Source organism: Trichechus manatus, unplaced genomic scaffold, assembly GCF_000243295.1.
Source record: "Trichechus manatus latirostris isolate Lorelei unplaced genomic scaffold, TriManLat1.0 scaffold00082, whole genome shotgun sequence".
In the NCBI taxonomy this organism is placed as follows: domain Eukaryota; kingdom Metazoa; phylum Chordata; class Mammalia; order Sirenia; family Trichechidae; genus Trichechus; species Trichechus manatus.
Genome location: NW_004444018.1, coordinates 2,430,253 through 2,453,646, shown reverse-complemented (window position 1 = coordinate 2,453,646; position 23,394 = coordinate 2,430,253).

The window sequence follows — 23,394 nt, the reverse complement described above, 5'->3', positions numbered from 1 at the left end:
ATTTCAGTTGGGTCTGTTGTAATGTCCCCCATTTCATTTCTTATTTGGGTTATTTGTGTCCTCTCCTGTTTTTCTTTTGTCAGTTTGGCCAGTGGTGTGTCGATTTTGTTGATCCTTTCAAAGAACCAACTTTTGGTTTTGTTGATTCTTTCTATTGTTTTTCTATTCTCTATTTATTTCTCCTCTGATCTTTATTGTTTCCTTTCTTCTGATGGCTGTGGGCTTTTTTTGCTGTTCTCTTTCTATTTGTTCGAGTTGTGTAGCTGATGTTTTGATTTTGTACCTTTCTTCTTTTTTGGTGTGTACATCTATTGCTATAAATTGACCTCTGAGGACTGCCTTTGCTGTGTCCCAAAAGTTTTGGTATGTGTGTTTTCATTCTCATTTGATTCTAGGAACTTTTGGATTCCATCTCTGATTTCTTCTGTTACCCAGTGGTTTGTAAGCAGGGTGTTATTCAGTTTCCACGTAATTGATTTTTTTTTCCTTACTCTTCTTCTTAATTTCTGCCTTCATGGTGTTGTGGTCAGATAAGATATATTTGTATTATCTCAGTGTTTTGAATTTTGTTGAGCGTTGCTCTGCGGCATAATAGGTCGTCTATTTTGGAGAATGTTCCAAGTGCATTGGAAAAGAATGTGTACTTTGCAGCTATTGGGTGGAGTGTTCTATATATGTCTTTGAGGTCAAGTTCAAGTTGGCTGATAATCCCCTTTAGGTCTTCTGTATCTTTTTTGAGTTTCTTTCTAGATGTTCTGTCCTTTACTGAGAGTGGTGTGGTGAAGTCTCCTGCTATTATTGTGGAATTGTAAATTTCTCTTTTCAGTGCTGTTAGAGTTTGTTTTATGTATTTTGGAGCCCTGTCATTTGGTGTGTAGATGTTTATTATGGTAATGTCTTCATGATAGATTATCCCCTTAATAATTAGATAGTGTCATTCTTTGTGTATTATGGTGGATTTTGTTTTAAAGTCTATTTTATCTGAGATTCGTATTGCCACTCCTGCTCTTTTCTTGGTAGCTGTTTGCTTGATATATTTTTTTCCATCCTTTAATTTTTAATAAATTTGTGTCTTTGTCTCTAACGTGTGTTTCTTGTAGGTAGCATATTGATGGGTCCTTTTTTTTTTATCTATTCTGTCACTTTTTGTATCTTTATGGGTGCATTTAGGCCATTTACATTCAGTGTAATTATTGATAGGTGGGAGTTTATTGCTGTCATCTTATAGTGCTTTTTTTGTGGTGCTGATGTTTTCTTTATTCCTTTTACTCTCCTGTGCTGAGTTCCTTTTGTTTGTGGATTTTTTTTTTCATTTCTTTTGTTTTTATAGATTTTGTTTTCACTGAGACTTTATGTATTTCTTCGTTATTTTGATGAGTAGGTTTGTTTACTTTCCTTATGGTTGCATGGAAATTTACCCTTATCTTCCTAGGTTTGAGCCAGTCTATCATTAATTGGTATCACCTTGCCTTCCTGTCCGTTAGAAAGTTCTATACCTACACTGTTTATTGCCTCTTTTATTGTTCTGATGTTGTTGTCATTTACAGATTAACTTCTCTGGTTCCCTTTTGTAATTCTTTTGGCTTTGGATAGTCCTTGAGAGTTCATTTCCTAGGTTGGTATCTGGCTGGTATGATCTTACATCCTAGATTCAGGCTGTGGTCTGATGTTGTTTGTTCTCAAACCAAAGGACTCCCTTTAATAATTCTTGTACATTTGGTTTGGTTTTTACATAGTCCTTTAATTTCTGTTTATCTGGAAATGTCCTAATTTCACCATCATATTTGAATGAGAGTTTTGCAGGCTATATTACTCTTGATTGGCAATTTTTTTTCTTTCATTCTTGCCTGCATGGTTTCTGCCAAATAATCAGAGCTTAGTCTTATTGTTTCTCCTCTGTATGTGACTTTTGATTTTTCTTGAGCTGCTCTCAGGATTCTTTCTTTGTCTTTGGTTTTAGCAAGTGGGATTATGGTATGCCTTGGTGATTTTCTTTTGGAGTCTCTCCTATATGGGGTTTGTTGAGCTTCTTGGATGATCAGCTTTTCATCTTTTGTGATATTAGGAAAGTTTTATGTCAGCAATTTTTCAGTGATCCTCTCTGTGTTTTCCATTTTCTCCCCATTCTGGAACTCCAGTCACTCGAAAATTTTTGCTTTTGATTTTGTCCTACATCATTCTCAGAGTTTCTTCATTTTTCTTTGTTCTTTTCTCAGAATTTTCCTCAAACAAATTTGTATCCAAATGTTTGTCTTCAGTTTCACTGATCCTGTCTTCTGTTGTTTCAAACCTGCTCCTCAAGCCTTCTGTGACACTGTTCATTTCTGAAATCTTGTTTATCTTTTGAATTTCTAATTTTCATTTTTTGTATGACTTTTAATTGTGAATTTATTTTGGCATTTTGTTCCTGTATTACATTCCTGAATTCTTTCATTTTTTGTCTGCCTTTTCCATGAATTTGTCTATTTTTCCCTTATTTTTGTCTGTTTTTTGCTTCAACTCTTGGATAGCTCTGAATATTAGAGATTTGAATTCCCTATCAGTTAGATCTAGTGCCTTTTCTTCTACTGGAAAGTCATCTGGTGTTTTATTTTGGATGCCTACTGGAACCATCCTGCCCTTTTTTAAAATATATTTTGATATTGTCTGCTGTCTTCTGGGACATTCTATAGTTATTTTCTTCATTTATTGATTGTAGATTTATTTGTTTCATCCTGCTTTTTTGTTTTATTTGGTTATGGCAGAGCAGACAGGTTGTGCGTTCTTCGTTGTTTGCTCACCTGTGTGCAGAATAACTTTCACTTCCTTGTCCAATGGGCAGGACCAGTCAGTCAGCTATGGTGCAGCGTGGCAGGTCCAGTTGAAGGGGATGGACTAGGACGGTTTGTGGCATGTGCTAGGGCCAACAGGGTGGGCTGGGAGTCAGTACAAGGCAGATTCCAGTAGGCTGTGCCTTTGCTGCTTGGGAGTGTGATGTTCAGTGCACAGTGCTAGAAAGTGCGAAGGAGGGGGATGGTTGTGATGTGTGCAGCTAAGATGGTTTTGGGAAAGAAAAGAGAAAGGAATGAGAAACAGGAGTGAAAAAGAAACAAACAAAAAAAAGAGTGCTAAGGGAGCTTGCCGTTGGAGTGGAGAGACAAGAAACTGAGAAATGGATAAAAACAAAAAGGGAAAAAATAAAATAAATAAAAATTTGGGAAAAAAAAGAAAACAAGAAAGAAAAGCACAGCCCCCAGGAATCACACTGGTGCCACTATGAAGACTGGAGATATGGCTCCCAGGATTTGCAGTACATCCTGCCTAAAAGGGGCAGGGATGTCACACAGCACTGGGTATTCAGGAGACAGGAAAATAAGGTAAGTATAAAGAGATGAGAAACTGAGAAATGATGAAAGACAAAAAGGAAAAAAAAGAAATGCCCCCAAGGATCCCAGTGATGCAACTGTGCAGACTTGGGAAGTGGCTCCCAAGCCGTGCAGTACCGCCCAGCTAGAAGGGGCTCCCAAGCCTTGAACAAAAGAATACAAATAAACAATACAAAACAGAACAGAACAAAACAAACATGCCCTGGGGATCCTACCAGCATGGCAATACTGACCAGGAAAGCAGTTCCCCAGTCAAGCAGCACTTCACAGCCTTTGAAGAAGAAGCACAGATGGCACACAGAGTCAAGTGTTCAAGAGGAGGGAGGGGGAGGAGGTGAGAGGCAGGGAAGAAACCAAAAGAAGTGGAAAAAGGCAACACCAGCAACAAAGGAATGCCACTCAGAAAGCCGATTAGTATGGGTGGGGCAAATGCAAGCATTACAGAGTCAGAGCCAGTGCCTCCCCGACCAAGAGACTGTGACTGATGGGAAGCAGGGGAGGCCAAGTAGGGGGGAAGAAGTAGGGGGGTGGTAAGGTGTATATCGCTGGTTACCGGGTGCTCTGTCTCCTGCTGGGAGCTCTGTGAGGCTAGTTTCCCATATTCCCTGTCTGCTGATCTCCAACGCATGCGGGGCAAATCCAGGTGGGACAGAACCTGCATTTCTCGGCTGAGTGACCGCAGCCAGCTAGGGCGTGTCAGAGGGCGAGCAGGGGGGAGAAATATAGGGGATGGGAAAGCATATATCGCTGGTTACCAGGTGTGTGTCTCCTGCTGGGATCTCCATGAGGTTGCTTACCCGTACTTCCTATCTGCCGATCTCTAACAGGAGTCCAAGATGGCAAATCCATGCTGCCTTAACGATAGGGGGCCTCTGCACATATCTCTCCTGGCTCTCTGTTCTCTGTCATTTTCTTATTCCATTTGTTGCTTGGCTGAGTTCTTTATCTCTTCATTTGATGCTTAGGGTTCCAAGATTGACATTTGTCTCTGTTTTACTTATTTTTCGGGTCTTTGCTGTGGAGGCATGGCGGGGTGCTTCTGTCTTCAGTGCCATGTTGGCTCCACCTTCAATCTATAGGGTTATCATTGTCTGATTTTTTGGAAGTAGATCTCCAGGCCTTTCTTCCTAGTCTGTCTTAGTCTGGAAGCTCCACTAAAACCTGTCCACCATGGGTGACTTGGCTGGTATTTGAAATACTGGTGGCATAGCTTCCAGCATTAAAGCAACATGCAAGCCACCACAGTACAACAAACTGACAGATGGGTGGGGGATAATGTGAAGAGGGGTATTCAAATTTGAAGAAGAGAAAAAAGTAATATTACTTCTAAGAATGAGGTAGGATTCTATATAATTTCCAGATAAAATGTCAGACATATTAAAATCAAGGTGGAGACTGTCCCCACACTGTCACTCACACCTCACACATTTTATCTGAGTCTGTGAGTGAGGGAGAATTAGAGGAATCTGATATATTGAGTAATTTGATCATTTCCTATTAAAGGGAAAGGAAAATTTTCTAAGTTTAGGGGTTTCAGGAGCATTGTTTGAATACACTTAAGATTATAAAAAACAGAATCATTTACATGACTTTGTCATTTTACTACATTTATCTTACCATAGTTTTAGGTCATTTAGTACTCAAGTCACTATTTTTACATATGTAAAGTGAAAGTCAAGTAACCTTTTTAATTTAGCTTTTGTAATTTTGGACTGGAGTCTGACTATTACTTAGAAATCATGTGAAGGAGTTGAAGTTTGAAATTTTGAGCAAAGTTAGAGATCACAGATTAGCCAAATGTCGTAAGATTTGAGATCTAGAACTTTCCCATTTGTTTCTCTTTCCCACCGCTACTACCCCTTTTTATAGCCATCCAGATTTACCTGTCTACTCATTAACACCTCATTAAGCTGGCCACCTGCCAGGGTTTGGGTCATCTGGGGACACATTAGTCATTACTGCTCTTGTTTACTGAGATCTCTTGTCACTGATCATGGGGAACATGAAAGTTTAGCATCAAACCATCATTGATGCTCTGCACCCATATTCAAGTTTATTTTGTCTAGCTAGGGGATATTATTTTTGTTCTGTAATCCTTCCATGTTACCTAAGGGCTATCTTTTTTATTCTAACTAGTTCTGTTTTAATAGGTATTTAGATATTTATATCTCCCAGTAAGTTTGCTTTCTATGGCTGCCATATAATTCCCACAATCTTAGCGTCTTAGATGATGTATAAAATTTATTATCTTACAGTCCTGAAGGTCGAAAGTCTGGCACAGGTCTCACTGGGCTAAAATTAAGGTGTCAGTCAGTAGGTCTACATTCCTATCTGTAGGTTCTGGGTAGGCTCTGTTTCCTAGCCTTTTCTAGCTTGTAGAGGCTACCGACATTCCTTGGCTCATGGCTCCTTCAAATTGAGCAATGGCAGGTTGAGTCCTTATATCACTGACCTCTTCTCTGCCTCCCTCTTCCACTTTTAAACACCCTATGATTACATTAGGTCCACCTGGATAATCCATGATACTCTCCCTATTTTTAGATCAGTGGATTAGCAACCTTAATCCCATATGCCAACATAATCCCCCTTTACCATGTAAGGTAACGTATTCACAGATTCCAGGAAATAGGATGTAGATGTCTTTGGGAACCATTATTCTGCCTACCACATCCAGTTAGATGTTTTTTCAGATTTTTAAAACCTTTTTTATTGAATTAAAACATACACACTGAACGATGCCCAAATGATAAGCATACAGCTCAATACGTTTTCACAAAGGGAACATATTCATGTAACTGTTATGAGCACTCAGGTCAGGAAAAGAGAGCATTACTGTCATCCAAGAAGCCCTCTTCCAGTCGCCATCCACCTCCTTAAAGGGTAATCACTCTCCTGACTTCTAACACCATGGATTAATTTCACTCATTTTTAAACTCTGTAGACTCATTTACTATGTATCTATATATATTTTTTGCTGGGTTCTTTCACTCAAAATTTTACCTTGCATGTATACTTTTGCATCTGTATCTTTGCATGTAGCTTGTTTTTTGTTTTGTTTTTTAATGGTCTTGTATTCACTGTACAAATATATCATAATTTATTGATCTACCTTTGATGGGCATTTGGATAGTTTTAAGTTCAGGGCTATTACAGTAGTGGTGACATGAACATTCTAATGCTTATCTCTTGGTGAAGATATGGGTGCATTTCTGTCTGGTTATAAACCCTAGAAGTGGATTATTGGGAATCCTGAAAACTACCTTATACTCTAGCTTTACAGGACAGTTGTTGTTAGCTGCTGTCATGTTGTCCCCTGACTCATGATAATCCCATGCACAACAGAACTATATACTGCCTGATCTTGCACCATCCCCATAAATGGGTTGGGGATCAGACTGTTGTGATCCATAGGGTTTTCATTGGCTGATTTTCAGAAATAGATCGCTAGGCCTTTCTTTCTAGTCTGTCTTAGTCTGAAAGCTCTCCTGAAACATATTCACCACCATAGCAACACGTCAACCACCGCTGACAGACGGGTGGTAGCTGCACATGAAATGCATTGGCAAGGAATCAAAGCTAGGTCTCCCACATGGAAGGCAAAAATTCTACCACTGAATCACCACTGCCCCCTTGGTAGTACAATTACTGGCTATCATATATGTCTTAGTTATCTAGTGCTGCTATAACAGAAATACCACAAGTGAATGGCTTTAACAAAGAGAAATTTATTCTCTCACACTCTAGGAGGCTAGAAGTCAGAATTCGGGGTACCAGCTCCAGGGGAAGGCTTTCTCTCTCTGTTGTCTCTGGGGGAAGATCCTCGTCATCAGTCTACCCTCATTGAGGAGCTTCTCGGTGCAGGGACCCTGGTTCCAAAGGTCAGGCTGTTCTCCTGGCTCTTGTTTCTTGTTCGTATAAGGTTCCCCTGTCTCTCTGCTTGCTTCTCTCTTATACATCTCAAAAGAGATTGACTTAAGACACAACCTAAATCCTTAAATCCGTAAATCCTGCCTCATGAACATAACTGTCTCTAATCCTGCCTCATTAACATCATAGAGGTAGGATTTACAACACATAGGAAAATCACATTAGATGACAAAATGGTGGACAATCACACAATACTGGGAATCATGGTTTAGCCAAGGTGACAGATATTTTAGGGGGAAACAATTCAATTCATGACAATATACTACAAAAGACAATCTTGGGGATTCAGTTACAAATGTTGCAATCTGACTTCTTTGCTCTTCTAAAGAGGCCCCTTACACCATCCTCACAGTAGAGCTTTCTTAGAGAATATCCAGGTTTGGCATAACAGTCAGGAATGATAATGGTAATGAGCAACCTTCCTGAAGGAGGTGGCAGAGAGGGTGGGATGGGGGGAGGGAGGATGGAGGTGCTGCCTTGTTCAGGAGCTTTTTTTCTCTTTCAACAAATATTCTTTGAGTCTCTGTTCTGTTAAAATTCTTGTGTGAGGCACTAAGAAGAAAAACATGTAAGGGATAGACATGTTAACATATAAGTAGAAATTGCAGTAGGGCTTGGTGAGTTCCCTAGTGTTCAATGGGAATACAGAGAAGGATATTCTTTCCCAGAATCCTGGGAGTCAGTGAAGATTCCCAAAAGGAGTGGTATTATCTCTGCTGAGATCTGAATGATGGGTAGGCATCTCCAAGTATAGGGTGATGGTTGGATGAGGAATGCTACAGTCAGAGAATAATACCCACTGTCTACACTAGGTAGACACATTCTATGCCAAGAATATAAGGTGTGTCCACTAGAACTGGGTTAGGTAAAAGAAGGATAATGTTTCCCAGCTTGCTGGATCCCTTAGCATTCCTCTGTTACTGGAAGTTTTACTTCAAAACTACTTGGAATCTTAGAACAAAAGGTAGAGGCTCTTTGTTTCTGTAAAAGTTGTTTGGGTCCCCAATCTTTATTTACTCAGAGAACAAAGAGAAGGAATGTTAAGGAGTGGAAGAAGTAGAGATAGCAAAATGAAATAAAAATATGATAAAAAAAATTTGGGGGAATGTATTTCAATAAATTTAGTTTCCTTTGTATTCACATGTATGTTATTTATGTATTCAACTTTATGGATTTAATACCTTTATTCTGATAAGGGGTCCATAGGCTTCACCAGACTGCTAAGGAAGTCCATGGCATAAAAAAGGTTAACTACCCCTAGGTTAGAATAGGATACCTACTTATGCTAATAGAGTTGGAGGCATTGTTCTGTTTAAAGTAAAAACAAATCGCCATCCAGTCGATTCTGACTCAGCCATTGAAAACTCTATGGAGCACAACTCTACTCTGATACACATAGGTTGCCATGAGGAGTCAGAGTCGACTTGAAAACAACTGGTTATTGGTTATCCCTGAAAACTGGTTATTAGTGTGGGCTGATCTAAAAGAATCATTCTTCCCACTGTCTGGAAAAGATTGTAAGTAAGACTGATTTCAGTGAATTTCTACAAGTGGTAGTACCTGGCATAGTGGGAAAGGTCGATGATACCTACTGAGGGAATGAATAAATGGTTGCAGTAGGCTTCTGGGTAACTAAATCTTCAAAACTCCCTTATCTGCCATCCTTTGGTGATAGCTATTTCATGCACTCAAGTTTCTCTGAGTCATAGTTTAATTTTCTTTTCCTCCAGTGAAAGTAAATTCTGAATAGGAAATAGATATTTTCCCTGTAATGTTGCATAGTAACCTCTATCCTGATTTCTCGGAAAACCACTGTAAACCTATAAGCCTCTAATCAGCCCAAATCCAGTTTCATCACCAAATGACCTGTACAGTAGAGGGTGGAGGCAGGCAAATGTACAATCCACTGGTTGTATTTTTCCAAGAATAAGCAGATGTCAAATTGGAGTGGCACAACCTTCAACAGGATTACAAGGGCGTCTCTGACACAGGAAATATGTCTTTGTGTATTCACATTAGGAAATTACATTACCTCTTTCCTGTTACTTTTAATCAAAAGTATACAGATTCTGATTATCTGAGCATAATTAGGTTTCTTTACTTAGTGTACACTCTGCCATGGGTTGCTGGGTATTGCTGAAAACTAAACAAATCCTGGAGTTCAATCACTAGGATTCTAAAAAAGTCAAGTCACCTCACTGTTGCATTTTGGGGACCATCCTATCGTAGAGCAGGAACCGAGTTAATTTTATACCTTGGCTTTGACAAAAGAAATAGCCATGCTAATACCATCTTGGTAAAGAAGAGCTTAATTATTAAAGGTGTAGTCTTGCATTGAACTTTTTAGATTTTTGAGAATAAAACCTATTTGTCTAGACCAGGGCTTGGCAAACTATAGCCCAATCAATTCTGCCATCTGTTTTTATAAATAAAGTTTTATTGGAACACAGCCACACCCATTTGTTTATATACTGTCTATGGCAGGTTTTACACTACAACAGCAGAGTTGAGTAGCTGTGATAGGCCATATGACCCATAAAACTTAAAAAACTTACTATTTAGTCCTTTACAGAAAAGTTTGCTGACCCCTGGTCTAGACTTCAGAATGTCTTTTATATCAGTTTACAAGAAAAGAATGTTTGATGGCTTAAGAAGTATTCAATGCTTCCAGTTTTGATCTGACATGCTGAAAAACTTTGAGACCATTGGGTGCTTCCAACTGCTTCTTTATAAGTCATAAGGGTCTGCCTATAAGCTACCTGATATTACAGGGAAGTTGTACTAGACATGCCTCTGTCTGTATAGAAGAAACATGAACTAACTTAAAACATAACTAAAGATATGGTACAACTAGAGCTCAGAGTGAGACCAACACCTGTGGTTATCCTGAGAAGGCTAATAATTTGTTGTCTCCTCAAATGAATAGTCCTTAACTGTTTGTTTAATGTGTATTTAGCAGAGAGATTGAATGCTATATGGTGGACGAGGGAAACGAGAGGACCCCGTTAAACATCTTGACAGAGATACTGAACAAATTTGGCTTAGAATGTGCTGACTAAATAACCATTAGTAAAAACCGTTATCATTATGTAGACTTGTCTTAGTGCCATTTTACAAATAAAATATTCTTATGGTATGGAAGATTCCTCTGGAGTTTCCAATGAGTAAAATAAAATGCAATGTGGAAAGCATACTGAGGAAGATAAAGTGACTCTTGGGATGTTTTAGAGTGGGGATTTTTAAGGAGGACAGGTTAAAAAAGAAAACGGTATCCTCTAAAAGACAGAGTAGAGACTTTGGGCACTTAAGGAAGCATTACTCAGTGGGATCAGAGGCCAGGTTTGACTGAAAAGTGAAATTAGGCTGACAGAAAGAAAGATATGGGTGCAATTATAAGGCTAGGCAAGGAGCAGCTTTGAAACAATTTATTACCATTACATAATATACTGCTTAAGTTCTTTTTAGGGTTTGGTCAATTTCTTGGAACACAAATAATAGATGATACCGGCTCTCACATAGCTCTGTTTTCTACAGCTTACTGGAGACTTCAGTGAGATGTAGAATATGGGTAGAGGTTGTACCAATATGGCTCAAGAGGAAGAAATGACTAGGCCATCTAGAAACAATATTAGGATATTGTCATAATGTTTATCCTTAGTTAAGATAATATTACCACCTGCTGCATTCATTCAATGGCACCTACCTATTAAGTATCCATCATTGCCAGACACTATGCAGATACAGTGTGTAGGCAGGAATACAGAAATGGGGCAAAAATCTGCTCCTGTCTTTGTAGTACTGATAGTAGGAGAGAGGGTCTAGGCCATCACTACTTACAAGATAAATGATAAATGCTATTTTTGCTACAGAAGAGTATTATGGTAAAGATACTTGGAGCGAGGTACCTAAGGAAGCACTAGGAGCTAGTGTGGAAAGTGATCAGGGCAGGATTTTGAAAGAAACAATGAAAAGAAAGTTGAGTAGCATCATGGATTGAATTGTGTCCCCTAAAAATATCTGTCAACTTGGCTAGGTCATGATTCCCAGTATTGTATGATCGTCTACCATTTTATCATCTGATGTGATTTCCCTATGTGTTATAAATGCTATCACTGTGATGTAGTAAGATGGATTAGCAGCAGTTATACTGATGAGGTCTACAAGATTAGATAGAGTCTTAAGTCAATCTCTTTTGAGATACAAAAGACAGAAGTGAGCAGAGAGACATGGGGCCCTTATACCACCAAGAAAGCAGTGCCGAGAGCAGAGCGCACCCTTTGGACCTGAGGTTCCTGCGCAGAGATGCTCCCAGACCGAGGGAAGACTGATGAATCACGAGGACCTTTCTCCAGAGCCAACAGAGAGAGAAAGCCTTCGCTGGAGCTGATTCCTTGAATTTGGACTTGTAGCCTACTAGACTGTGAGAAAATAAATTTCTGTTTGTTAATAGCCATCCACTAATGTTATTTCTGTTATAGCAGCTCTAGATAACTAAGACAAATAGTAAATAGGAGTAAGGTGAAGGGACTGGGTGGGGGTGAGGCAGCCTTAGTGTGTGTGCATTTCATGTCTGCAAGGGAGTTAATGCCACGGGAGTTGATGGATAAATGCTCTCCACTGTGGTCCTGTGGGAGACCTGGTGGCACAGTGGTTAAGAGCTCAGGCTGCTAACTAAAAAGTTGGCAGTTCAAATCCACCAGCTGCTCCTTGGAAACCCTATGAGGCAGTTCTACTTTGTCCTATAGGGTTGCTATGAGTTGGAATTGACTTGACGGGAATGGGTTTGTTTTTTTTCTGGGTTCTGGTTCTATGAGTAGAGAAGTCTATAGGCTTCTCAGGAGGTATCAGTGAATTGAGCCCTTTGGCCGCTCACAGCAGGAACCGTGATAATGCACCCATGTGCTGGCTTGCCTTCCTGCCCTCTCTCACGCTTCCTGCTCTTGCACTCCTGTTCTTTTCCAAGCATTGAGACCAGAGTAGAAAGATACAAAACTGCCAGTAAATCACTGTGGCTGGAGGGCAGGTACCTGCGGACCAGGACAAGCCATCAGCTCTCGAGGTAGGCAAAGGCTAGATAAGAAAAGGCCTCTGGTGCCATGCTAAGGGATTGGAGCTTTGTTCTGAAGTGGGAGAACCTTTTCTGAAGGGGAATTTTTAGCCAAAATACTACATGGTCACACTCATATTTAAGAACTTTTGTCCTAATTAAATGTTACATATGTTGTTGTTTTTGTTAGTTGCCCTTGAGTGGATTCTGACTCATGGCAGTCCCATTTGTGACAGAGTAGAACTGCTCCATAGGGTTTTTCTTAGCTATAATCTTAATGGAAGCAGATCACCAGGTCTTTTCTTCCGAGATACAATGGGGTGGGTTTGAACTCCCAACTTTAGGTTAGAGTACCACATAAACTAAAAAAAAAAATCATTGCTGTCGAGTCAGTTCTGACACATAGTGACCCTGTATGCCTATTACAAAGAAAGGTGATCCAGCCAAATGCGGGAATTATCGAACAATATCATTAATATCACACAAGTAAATTTTGCTGAAGATCATTCAGAAGTGTTGCAGCAGTACATCAACAGGGAACTGCCAGAAATTCAAGCCAGATTCAGAAGAGAATGTGGAACCAGAGATATCATTGCTGATATCAGATGGATCCTGGCTGAAAGCAGGGCATACCAGAAAGATGTTTACCTGTGTTTTATTGACTATGCAAAGGCATTCGACTGTGTGGATCATAACAAATTATGGATAACATGGCAAAGAATGGGAATTCCAGAACACTTAATTGTGTTCATGGGGAACTTGTATAGAGACCAAGAGGCAGTCGTTCCAACTGAACAAGGGAATACTGTGTGGTTGAAAGTCAGGAAAGATGTGTGTCAGGGTTGTATCCTTTCACCATACTTATTCAATCTGTATTCAGAGCAATTAATCTGAGAAGCTGGACAATATGAAGAAGAACGGGGCATCAGGATTGGAGGAGGACTCATTAACAACCTGAACTATGCAGATGACACAACCTTGCTTGCTGAAAGTGAGAAGGGCATGAAGCACTTACTGATGAAGATCAAATTCAGTATGGATTACACCTCAACATAAAGAAAACAAAAATCCTAACAACTGGACCAGTAAGCAACATCATGATAAATGGAGAAAAAATTGAAGTTGTCAAGGATTTCATTTTGCTTGGGTCTATAATCAACACCCATGGAAGCAGCAGTCAAGAAATCAAACGACGCATTGCACTGGGCAAATCTGCTGTAAAAGACCTCTTTAAAAGTGTTAAAAAGCAAAGATTTCACCTTGAAGACTAAAATGCTCCTGACCCAAGCCAAGTGTTTTTAGTCACCTCATATGCATGCAAAAGCTGGACCAAAAGGAAGACTGAAGAAGAATTGATGCCTTTGAATGGTGGTGTTGGTGAAGAATATTGAATATACCATGGATTGCCAAAAGAATGAACAGGTCCGTCTTGGAAGAAGTGCAGCTGGGATGCCCGCTCCTTGGAGGCAAAGATGGTGAGACTGTGTTTCACGTACTTTGGACATGTTATCAGGAGGGACTAGCCCCTGGAGAAGGACATCATGCTTGGTAAAGCAGAGGGTCAGCAAAAAAGAGGAAGACCCTCAATGAGATGGATTGACACAGTGGCTGCAACAATGGGCTCAAGCATAACAACAATTGTGAGGATGGCGCAGGACCGGGCAGTGTTTCGTTCTGTTGTACATAGGGTCACTACAAGTTGTACCCACTTGACGGCACCTAACAGCAATGACAACAGGACAGAGAACTGCCTCATTAGGTTTCGAAGGATGTAAATCTTTACGGAAGCAGACTGCCACATCTTTCTCCTTCAGAGTGGCTGGTGGGTTCGAACTGCCAACCTTTCAGTTAGCATCTGAGTACTTAACCACTGCACCACCAGGGCTCCTTTCTGCATACCACCTAGGGACATTTAAATGCTACATACAATACCCACGTGTCTCCGGGAAACTTCCAATACACCTGGATTGTACCCAAAATAGACTCATCTTTATATATAAACTATACTTGGAGAATGTAATTTAAAACATTTTAATAATTTTACAATAGTAAAGGAAACACGTACTCATGATAGCAAATTTAGGAAATAAAGAAAACAAAGCAGTAAAATCAAAATTAGTCATAATCCTATTGCCAGCAGGTTGATAGTTACAGTGTTGATATAATGTTAACGTTTTAATATATTTTTATGCAATTGTTAATTTATGCATGTATATTTTGCGTTACATACTGTATTGCATATTCAAATTTGTATCTATTTTCACTTAACATTATGCTTGAACACTTCCCAAGGACATTAAATATTTTTCAAGTTGTGAATTATGATGAGGACATAATAGGCCATCATATGGATGTGCCATAATTTAATGAATCTCTGACTGTTGGACCCTCAGTTCATTTCCAGTTGTGTGATATTATAAATAATGATGTATTATTTCTTTGGGCCTTAAATCTTTGTCTGAATTGATGACTATTTCCTTAAGAAATACTTCCAGAAATTCTCAAAGGAATAATCTTAAACATTTTCCAGGGTAAGGCAAGACCTAAATAAATAGATCAGTTAAATATCTTTAGAATTTAAGAATATAAATTTTTAGAATATTTTGATAATGTGTTTCCAGATAACTTGTAGAAAAATTTACCAGCTTATACTATCTATAATATTTATTATATAAAACTTTCTCATCCTTCTCTCAACATCGTGACTCTTGTCATTCTTTAAAATGCCTTGATTATTTGAAAAATGAAAATTTCATCTAATCTAAAGTTATATTACATTTGCAATTTGCCAGTGAAGCTTAAGATAGTCATTTTTACTTTATCCTGGTTTACCTTTAAGGTGTCTGAATATCTAACATTGAAATAATAATACTGACTAAATATCCATCATGGTTAAGACAGAAACAAAAACTTAATGGGTTCTGGGCAGTCATCTCTCCCATGTATATTATTCAGGGTAGCCAAACACTTCAACAAAACAAAACAAAACCCATAAAAACCAGCAACATACCCCAATAAAAGCTTATTCTTTATTCATGTCCTGATCCGCTGTGGGCTGGGCTGGGGTGGGGGTGCCCTGCTGCACACATCATTCAGCAGACACATGAGAGCCCCAGCCTGCATCATTTGGGTCTCGTTCCTGATTTCCGACTGTCACGGGTGCGATGGTTAATTTTATGTGTCAACTTGGTTAGGTTATGGTGCCCAGTTGTTTGGTCAAACATTAGTTTAGATGTTGCTGTGAAGGTTTCTTGTTGATGTTATTAACATTTACAATCATCTGACTCTAAATAAAGAAGATTGTCCTCTATAAAGTGGGTGGGCCTCATCCAATCAGTTGAAGGCCTTAAGAGCAAAACTGAGGTTTCCAAGAGGAGAAGGATTCTGCCTCAAGATTGTAATATAGAAATCCTGCTGGAGTTTCCAGTCTGCTGCCTGCCCTATGGATTTCAGACTCAAGACTGCTAGAGTTTCCACTTTTCTGGCTGACAGATTTTGGACTTACCAGTCTCCACAAAAGGAGCCCTGGTGGTACAGTGGTTAAGCACTCGGCTGCTAACCAAAAGGTTGGCAGTTTGAACCCTCCATGGGAGAAAGATGTGGCAGTCTGCTTTTGTAACAATTACAACCTTGGAAACCATATGGGGCAGTTCTACTCTGTCCTATAGCGTCACTATGAGTCAGAATGGACCCTACAGCAATGGCGTTAGCCTCCACAATCGTGTGAGCCAATTCCTTAAAATATATCTCTTTCTTTCTCTTTCTGTGTCTGTATATACAGACAGAGATAAATCTATATAGATAGATATGTCTGTATCTAAGGGGACTTAGAGGCACACTAGTTAAGCGCTTGGCTGCTAACTTAAAGGTTGGTGGCTCGAACCCACTTGGTGGCTCTTCAGGAGAAAGACCTGGCAATCGGCTCCCGTGAAGATTACAGTTTACAAAACCCCATGGGACAGTTGAAAATAGACTGGATAGCACCTAACAACAGCATGTCTATATCTGTATCTGTATCTACACATATATAATAGAGTCCCTGGGTTGGGCAAATGGTTCCACCCAGAGGGGCCTTGGGAGAAAAAACCCTGTTGATCTACTTCTGAAAAATCAGCCATTTGAAAACCTATGGAGCTCAGCTCTGCTCATGGGGTCTCCATGAGCTGGAATCGACTCAACAGGAACTGGTTTGGTTTTATATGATCCTGTTGATTCCGTTTCTCCAGAGAACCCTGACTAATACAATGGGGAAGAACAATTCCTCCTGGCAGCGGCTCACCGCCAGCATACATCACATTCGTCATTCTCTCCCAGGGGCTCCTTGAACCTCATGGTTCTCAGGCAGGTACAGGAGTAGCTTACTCAACACTGGTACATGTACCGTTTAGAAGGGCAGGGCGATTAATATCTCTGAGGGCAACCCTTGGCCCATGGGAGATGGGAGCTGTCCCATCCCAGCCTTTGGACAGACAGTCCTGGGAGGCATCAGTAGGCATCACAGGAGATCTCAGAGGATTACATTCCCTTTGCTCATAGCAGAGGCTTGAATAGGTCATCCTTATAATGGTTTCCTTCACCCCTGCCTGACTCTTCCTGCTTCCTCATCCTGCTTCCTTGGATCGCTGTCCAAATAAAGTACTTACACCCTTTCTGGCTATTCTTTAAGGGGAATTTAAGCTAAGATATTCAGAAATATATGTTCTCTCCATCTTATGGCCTGCCAACCTCTAAATTCTTCAAGGGGAATCGCTAGTGTGGAGGCTTGCATGGAAGGTGACTGTGCATCAAACCTAGATGTGGCAGATATCCCTGCTGCCCACATTCCATTGGCTGGATTTCATTCCCATGGGAGGCTGAGAAATATTGCCCAGCTCTGCTCCCAGGAGGAAAAGGAAACAGGGATTGATGGACACACAGCATTCTCTGCCACATTGTCTTGGTAAGATGCAAAACTCTTATTTCAGTGTCTTAAGAAGGGGAGCAGAATTTGTCTCTTTATCAGTGATAGGAAAAGGCCAGAGATAACTGTTCCTCCTCAGAATTATCAGAAATCAGGACTACGTTTCCCCCTTTATTCTGGGCATGTAAAATGCATTCTACTTCTTTCACCTTGAAATTCTGGCTTCCAGATTGATTCAAAAACATTTTTGTACACCAAATGACTTACACAATTTATCCCTTGTGGTCACAGATATTTTTTTAACTGTCCTTAAGTACTCATCTAGTTGTTGAAATGATGGTCTTGAGTGAAATACCCTAGTGCAGGCTTAAATTCATTTGCACTAAGTATAAATTTAGTCAATGACTATTTTTGAGTGTCTACAGGGGACTTTGTGCTGAGCCACTCAGCGAAGGCTAAGCAAAATTGATGTGGATGGAGTCCTAACTTGGTTCTTCTATTTAATCACTATATGGATGCAAACAAATCAAGAGATTCAGTTCCATCCTATGTAAATATGAGGACGATAACATCTATCTCGTATTTTAATTTTTATTTGTTTATATGAAAGCCTCTAAATCTATATCAGGTACTCAATAAATGCAGATTTTCCTTCTGGAATGCGTTGATATTGTCACTGCTTTATGTGAGAGAGAAGAAATCAAAATTGTTGTTTATTAGGCAACTCTCCTTTCGAAAGAGAGAGACTGCAATGTCTTATTTTGTCTTATTTTACTGAGCTCGGTAGACAAACTGAGGGAAGAACTAAATTCATCAGGGGCATAAAAGGGACTTGAGATTGTAGGGAAGAAGTCATAAACTGAATGATAAAGGGGAGGGAAATTTGGGGATACAAAGATGTCTAATAAAATTGTTGTACTAAATTATGGCTATCTACTATGTGATGTGAATTCTCTATCTCCTTAAAATCAGTTAGTAAAATTAGCATCAACTTGCCAATGCTTTTGTTCTGAAGTTGGATTTATTTTTTCTGATTTTGTTCGGTCGTTGTTTGCCGCTGTTGAGTCGATTTCGACTCGTAGCAACCGCATGTGACAGAGTAGAACTGCCCCATAGGGTTTCCAGGCTGTAATCTTTATAGGAACTGATCGCCAGGTCTTTCTTCTGAGGAGCCCCTGGGTCGGTTTGAAACACCAACCTTTCAGTTAGCAGCCGAGCACTTAACTGTTGTGCCACCAGGGCTCCTTTATTTGTTCTGGGATATTACAAATTACTGAGTCTGGTCGAGAGTGAACTTGAGTTAAAACAAAGGCCACCCAAATGGGCTGGCACATTTGAGATATCCTCTAATTCTATGAAAGAGCCCTGGTAGCGCAACGGTTAAGTGCTCAGCTGCTAACCAAAAGGTCAGCAGTTCAAACCCACCAGCCACTCTGCAGGGAAAAAAATGTGGCAGTCTGCTTCCATAAAGATTACAGCCTTGGAAACCTTATGAGGCAGTTCTACTCTGTCCTATAGGGTCACTGTGAGTCAGAATCGACTTGACGGCAATGGGTTTTTGATCTGATTCTGTGAAGTATTTTCTGTATTTGAGTTTGGGAAGCCTGAGACTCAGCCATTCACTTGCTGAAATGCAGATGAGAGGTAAAGCCCAAGGCGGTGAAGTAATGGGACTGACTGGGATTTGTTAAGTCCTTTGGTACAAAAAAGCATGGAGTTGCAAATCCATCAGAAGTTTACTAGAACAACTAACAGTATTTTCTAAAAGCGAGAGCTATATAACAGACTGTTTACAAACGTGGGATTTGGAGGCAGGTGGATCTGGATTTGAACCCCAGTCCCGGCACTTGTTTTCTGAATGACCTTGGAAAGGCTAGGTAGCTGCTTAGTCTCAAATTTCTCATCTGTAAAACAGGAATAGGAATACCTGCTTTACCGGGTTTTCTGTGAGGGTTAAAGAAGAAAATATATATAATATACTTGTCAAAGATTTTGGCAAGTAGTAAGTAGCAGCTTATTATTAATAAAAGGTAATAAATATGACTCTACTAGTTTTCTAGGGCTGCCATAACAAAGTACTACAAATTGAATGGCTTAAAACAAGATAAATTTATTATCTCACAGTTCTGGAAGCTACAAGTTCGAAATTAGTGTGTTGGCCATGTTGACTCCTTCTCAGGCTCTGAGGAAGAAAGTGTATCATGCCTCTCTCCTAGCTTCTGGTAAGGGCCGACAATCCTTGGGAATCCCTGGTTTATAGACACATCACTCCAGTATCTGCCTCAGTCTTCACTTGGTTGTCTTCTCTCTGAGTCTCTCTGTGTCCCTTCTCTTTTATAAGGATGCTACTTAGATTAGGATTCAACCTGCTTCAGTATGACCTCGTGTTAACTGATAACATCGTCAATGATACTAATTTCAATAAGGTCACAATCATAGGTATGGGCACGGAGGTGGAGGAGGATAAAACGTCAACGTATGTTTGTGGGGGACACAATTAAATTCATAACAATGACACCACACAGCATATCAGGTCCTATCATGTGATGTTAACATGACACTGGAAAATGGACTGACTCTATCCCTCTTGCCCAAGAATAAATGTAGCTTTCTTTTGGCACATGTGTTCATTCTACCACACAAATGTATGACAAGACCACTCAATAAATGAAGTATTGCTTTTTGATTAGCAAACTTTGGCATAAAAATTATTCTTGGAGGGGACTTGGGCAGACATGGCTGTGGCAGCATGCTTGTCCGTTTTCCCACTCTTGTCTATTCTGTGATATTCTTTGGATTCAGGCAGACATTCTAGCTCTGGCAGCATGCTTGTCCGCTTCCCACTTTTGTCCTTTTGAATGTATGCCAAATAAAAGTTTCTTTTTGCTTTACTAAACTTTGTGATGTTTTTCCCCTACAACAGTTAATGGTGCTGTGAGTAGGATCTGAAACTATGAATCCAGTCAACTTCGAAGAGACCTGGACTGCGGAGCAGAAGCTGGCAAAGAAAGGTCCTATCTTCTGGACCCACGTGTCCCCAGTCCATGTCCCTTTGAGATTGACGGGGTGAGTGCTCTCAGAAAACGAACTTTTGCTTATTCTTTGTTGTTCTCTTTCTCATGTTTTCTTAAGTTTTGTTTGGCATATTTGTTTGTAAAACCAGTTGTTTGATTAAGGAGAATCTTAGATTTTTGCTTGATCGTTTGGTTAAGAGAGACATTTAGTAACTCTTTAAGTGAACTGCAGTTTAGGCCTAGATTCGGGCATTTGAAGAGGTAATTCTATTTTCAACTATAAGCCGCAAAAAAATGTGGGCATGGATCGACCAGTAAAAGCCATTACGGCGGTCGCAGGCGTTCATCACAGAGCGTTAAAGTCTCCGGTGACAGGATAAGGTGGTCACGAGACAGGCTAGAGCACTAGGCTGCCTGCCACGGGCAAGAAACATCTCTTGCAACGAAAGTACACACTGGTCTCAGCAAAACACTGTCCAAAACCCGCGGCGTTCCTCATTAGGTTTCTTTTTAGTGGCTCAGAGAACACCTGGAAAATAGTGCTCTGTTTTGCCAAATTCGCAGGGAGAGGTGGCAGCTCTTGCCTGTTTTGCCCAAATTCGCAGGGAGAGGTGGCAGCTCTTGCCTGTTTTGCCAAATTCTCAAGGGTAGGTGGCAGCTCCTGACCTGTGTTTTGATATTTAAGGGAGAAGTGGTAGTTCTGTGCCTGTTTTTTCCATTGAATTGAGTCGATCTTACCAAAAATTGCTATATACACTTTTAGAAACTAGGATCCCCATATCTTTGTTTTGTGTGGTATTATCTGGTGAGTTTATGCGATCTTGCTGTCTCCTTTTGTTCTAAGAGCTTGCTTCTGGTCTAGAGCATTTGTGTCTAAGTTTGTCTTAGATTGACGGCTATGGCTAAGAATTGCTGTTTTTTGTAAGGCTAGTCATAGAACCTCAGTTCCTTCTTCATCCAGAAAAAACTGCATCTTGTATCTGTCTTATGATTTAGATTTTTAGTAGCTACTTAGAGAAACTTTGATATAAATTGGTCTATTTGAAAAGTACCCTAAGATCTTTATGTGTTATATTATGTCAATCTTAAAAGTGAAACCTTTTTAAGTAACTTAAGCTAGATATTATATGAAATGTGTTTTAAGGAAAAAGGATAGTTTTGTCTTAAAGTAAAAGCAGCAGTTCCAGAACAGTAAAAAAGAAATTAGTTATCTTTTGTCTTTCAAAATGCCTCCATCAATTTAAACATATGTAAATGTCTTCCATGAGTCAAGAGAGTGAGGGCGGGGCACGATCAGGCCTCCCCACCTCCCAGTCTCCAAGGTCCTGTAGCTCCAGGGATGCTTTTGAAAGACCCCTTTCCAGCTAGGTGGAGACTCTTTTAAGACAAAAGATAAGAAAAAATTGCTGCTTTGGTATAGTTATCAGAAATTGGGTAGATCCTAATCATAGAACTGTAAACAAGTTCTGTCTATTATAGGGGAACTTTAAGAAGTAAAAAAAAAATAGAAATCACAATGAGACACACCTGAAGTGGCCTGGAAAAATGTTTCCAGCAGTAGCCAAACACTTAAGGTTATATCCATATCAATGAATAGGTCAAGTGAGCAGAGACTTTTGTGATTTCCAAAGCCAGTTGATAAAATCCTTAAGGGCTAAAATTAGATTGGGGAAAATATAAGAAGTAGTAAAAGTTGAATGAAATCTTAGAATGTTTAAATAGACTTTTCTTTCAACAACAGTTACGTTTTATGATATATAGGCTTAAAATAATTTTGACATTTTGGGTAACTTATTGATGTTATTAAGTTAATAGATATTTGTCATAATTCAAGTTCATATACTTTGTCTTTTTATGCCACAAGAGGATATATAGATATATATATATATTTAAGTCTGCGAGTAAGTGTTCATTTTTGCCATTTAAAGGGATACACTGTAAGAGATATACAACAGAGGCAACCTTTAAGAGGTTTATTGAGAAAGAAATTTTATTTGATATGGTCAAGTTTCATCTGTCTGACTAAAGTTGAATGGTTTAATTTATGAGATTTTTAGCAGTTTTAATGTTAAGTAGCATATAAAACAAAGAATTGGGTTTCTCGCAGTTAAAATAACAAAATTTTCTTGAATTTCTGAGTTAAAGGGTTATTCTTTGTGCAATCTGCCTGTAAGACAAAGGTTTGGCTTCTCATTAGAATAAGATTCCTGAGTCTGAGTACTAAGCCTCATGGCTTTTAGAAAAGAAAGCTAAGGGTTTTACTTTAAGATCTTTGGTTAAATAACAAGTATTGTTTCACAGTGACCTATATTATGATCTCTTTATTGCTAACTTGGTCGCAATTTTATCATTTTAAATCTAGCATTATCAAAGCCAATGGTTTGATTGAGGAATTCACATCATCTACCTATTAAGTTTTTTTTTTTATTACTATTCAAGTATTTACAGATTTGATAATCTTGGTATATTTTTGGTATATCCTGACTATATGGTATTTTGTCTCAAAATTTTTATGCATTATATCTGAAATTCTTTGAATACGGTTAATGGTTATATTTAGAAATATTTTTATCTAAAGTTTTTTTAACTGATTTATTTGGCCTTTACGTTATGCTTATAATTAATTTCTATCAGGTCTTTCACTATTAAGAATATTACGTTTATGAATTAATCATGGCCATATTAAGTTTTGTCATCTGCAGATAAGTTTTTACTTTGCTGATTTGCTGAAAACGTTTGACCAAAATATCTCAACAAAAAGGTGGACTATATTGGACTTGCTAAAAAGACTGTGACCAGACTGAATAAAATTTCCAGAGCTCCTATGCAGAAGCTGACGACTTTGCAGACTGCGGCTGATCCAGAATCACGTGGAACAGAAATTAACTACATAAGACTGAGTAAACTGAAAGAAACTATAGTTTTTTTTAAAAATATTGCTGATATTTTAAGGTCCTAATTTTTGGATATGAGAAATCATTCTCCTTTCTCCTAAATTATCTAACTAATGGGTTTAGATATTGTAACTCTTGAATTAGAAGTTCCTGTTGGTAAACTTAGCCAAGTTGTAGATATCATAACCAGAGAACTGTCTGAAATTTGAGCTATGATTTTACAAAATAGAACAGCATTAGATTTCCT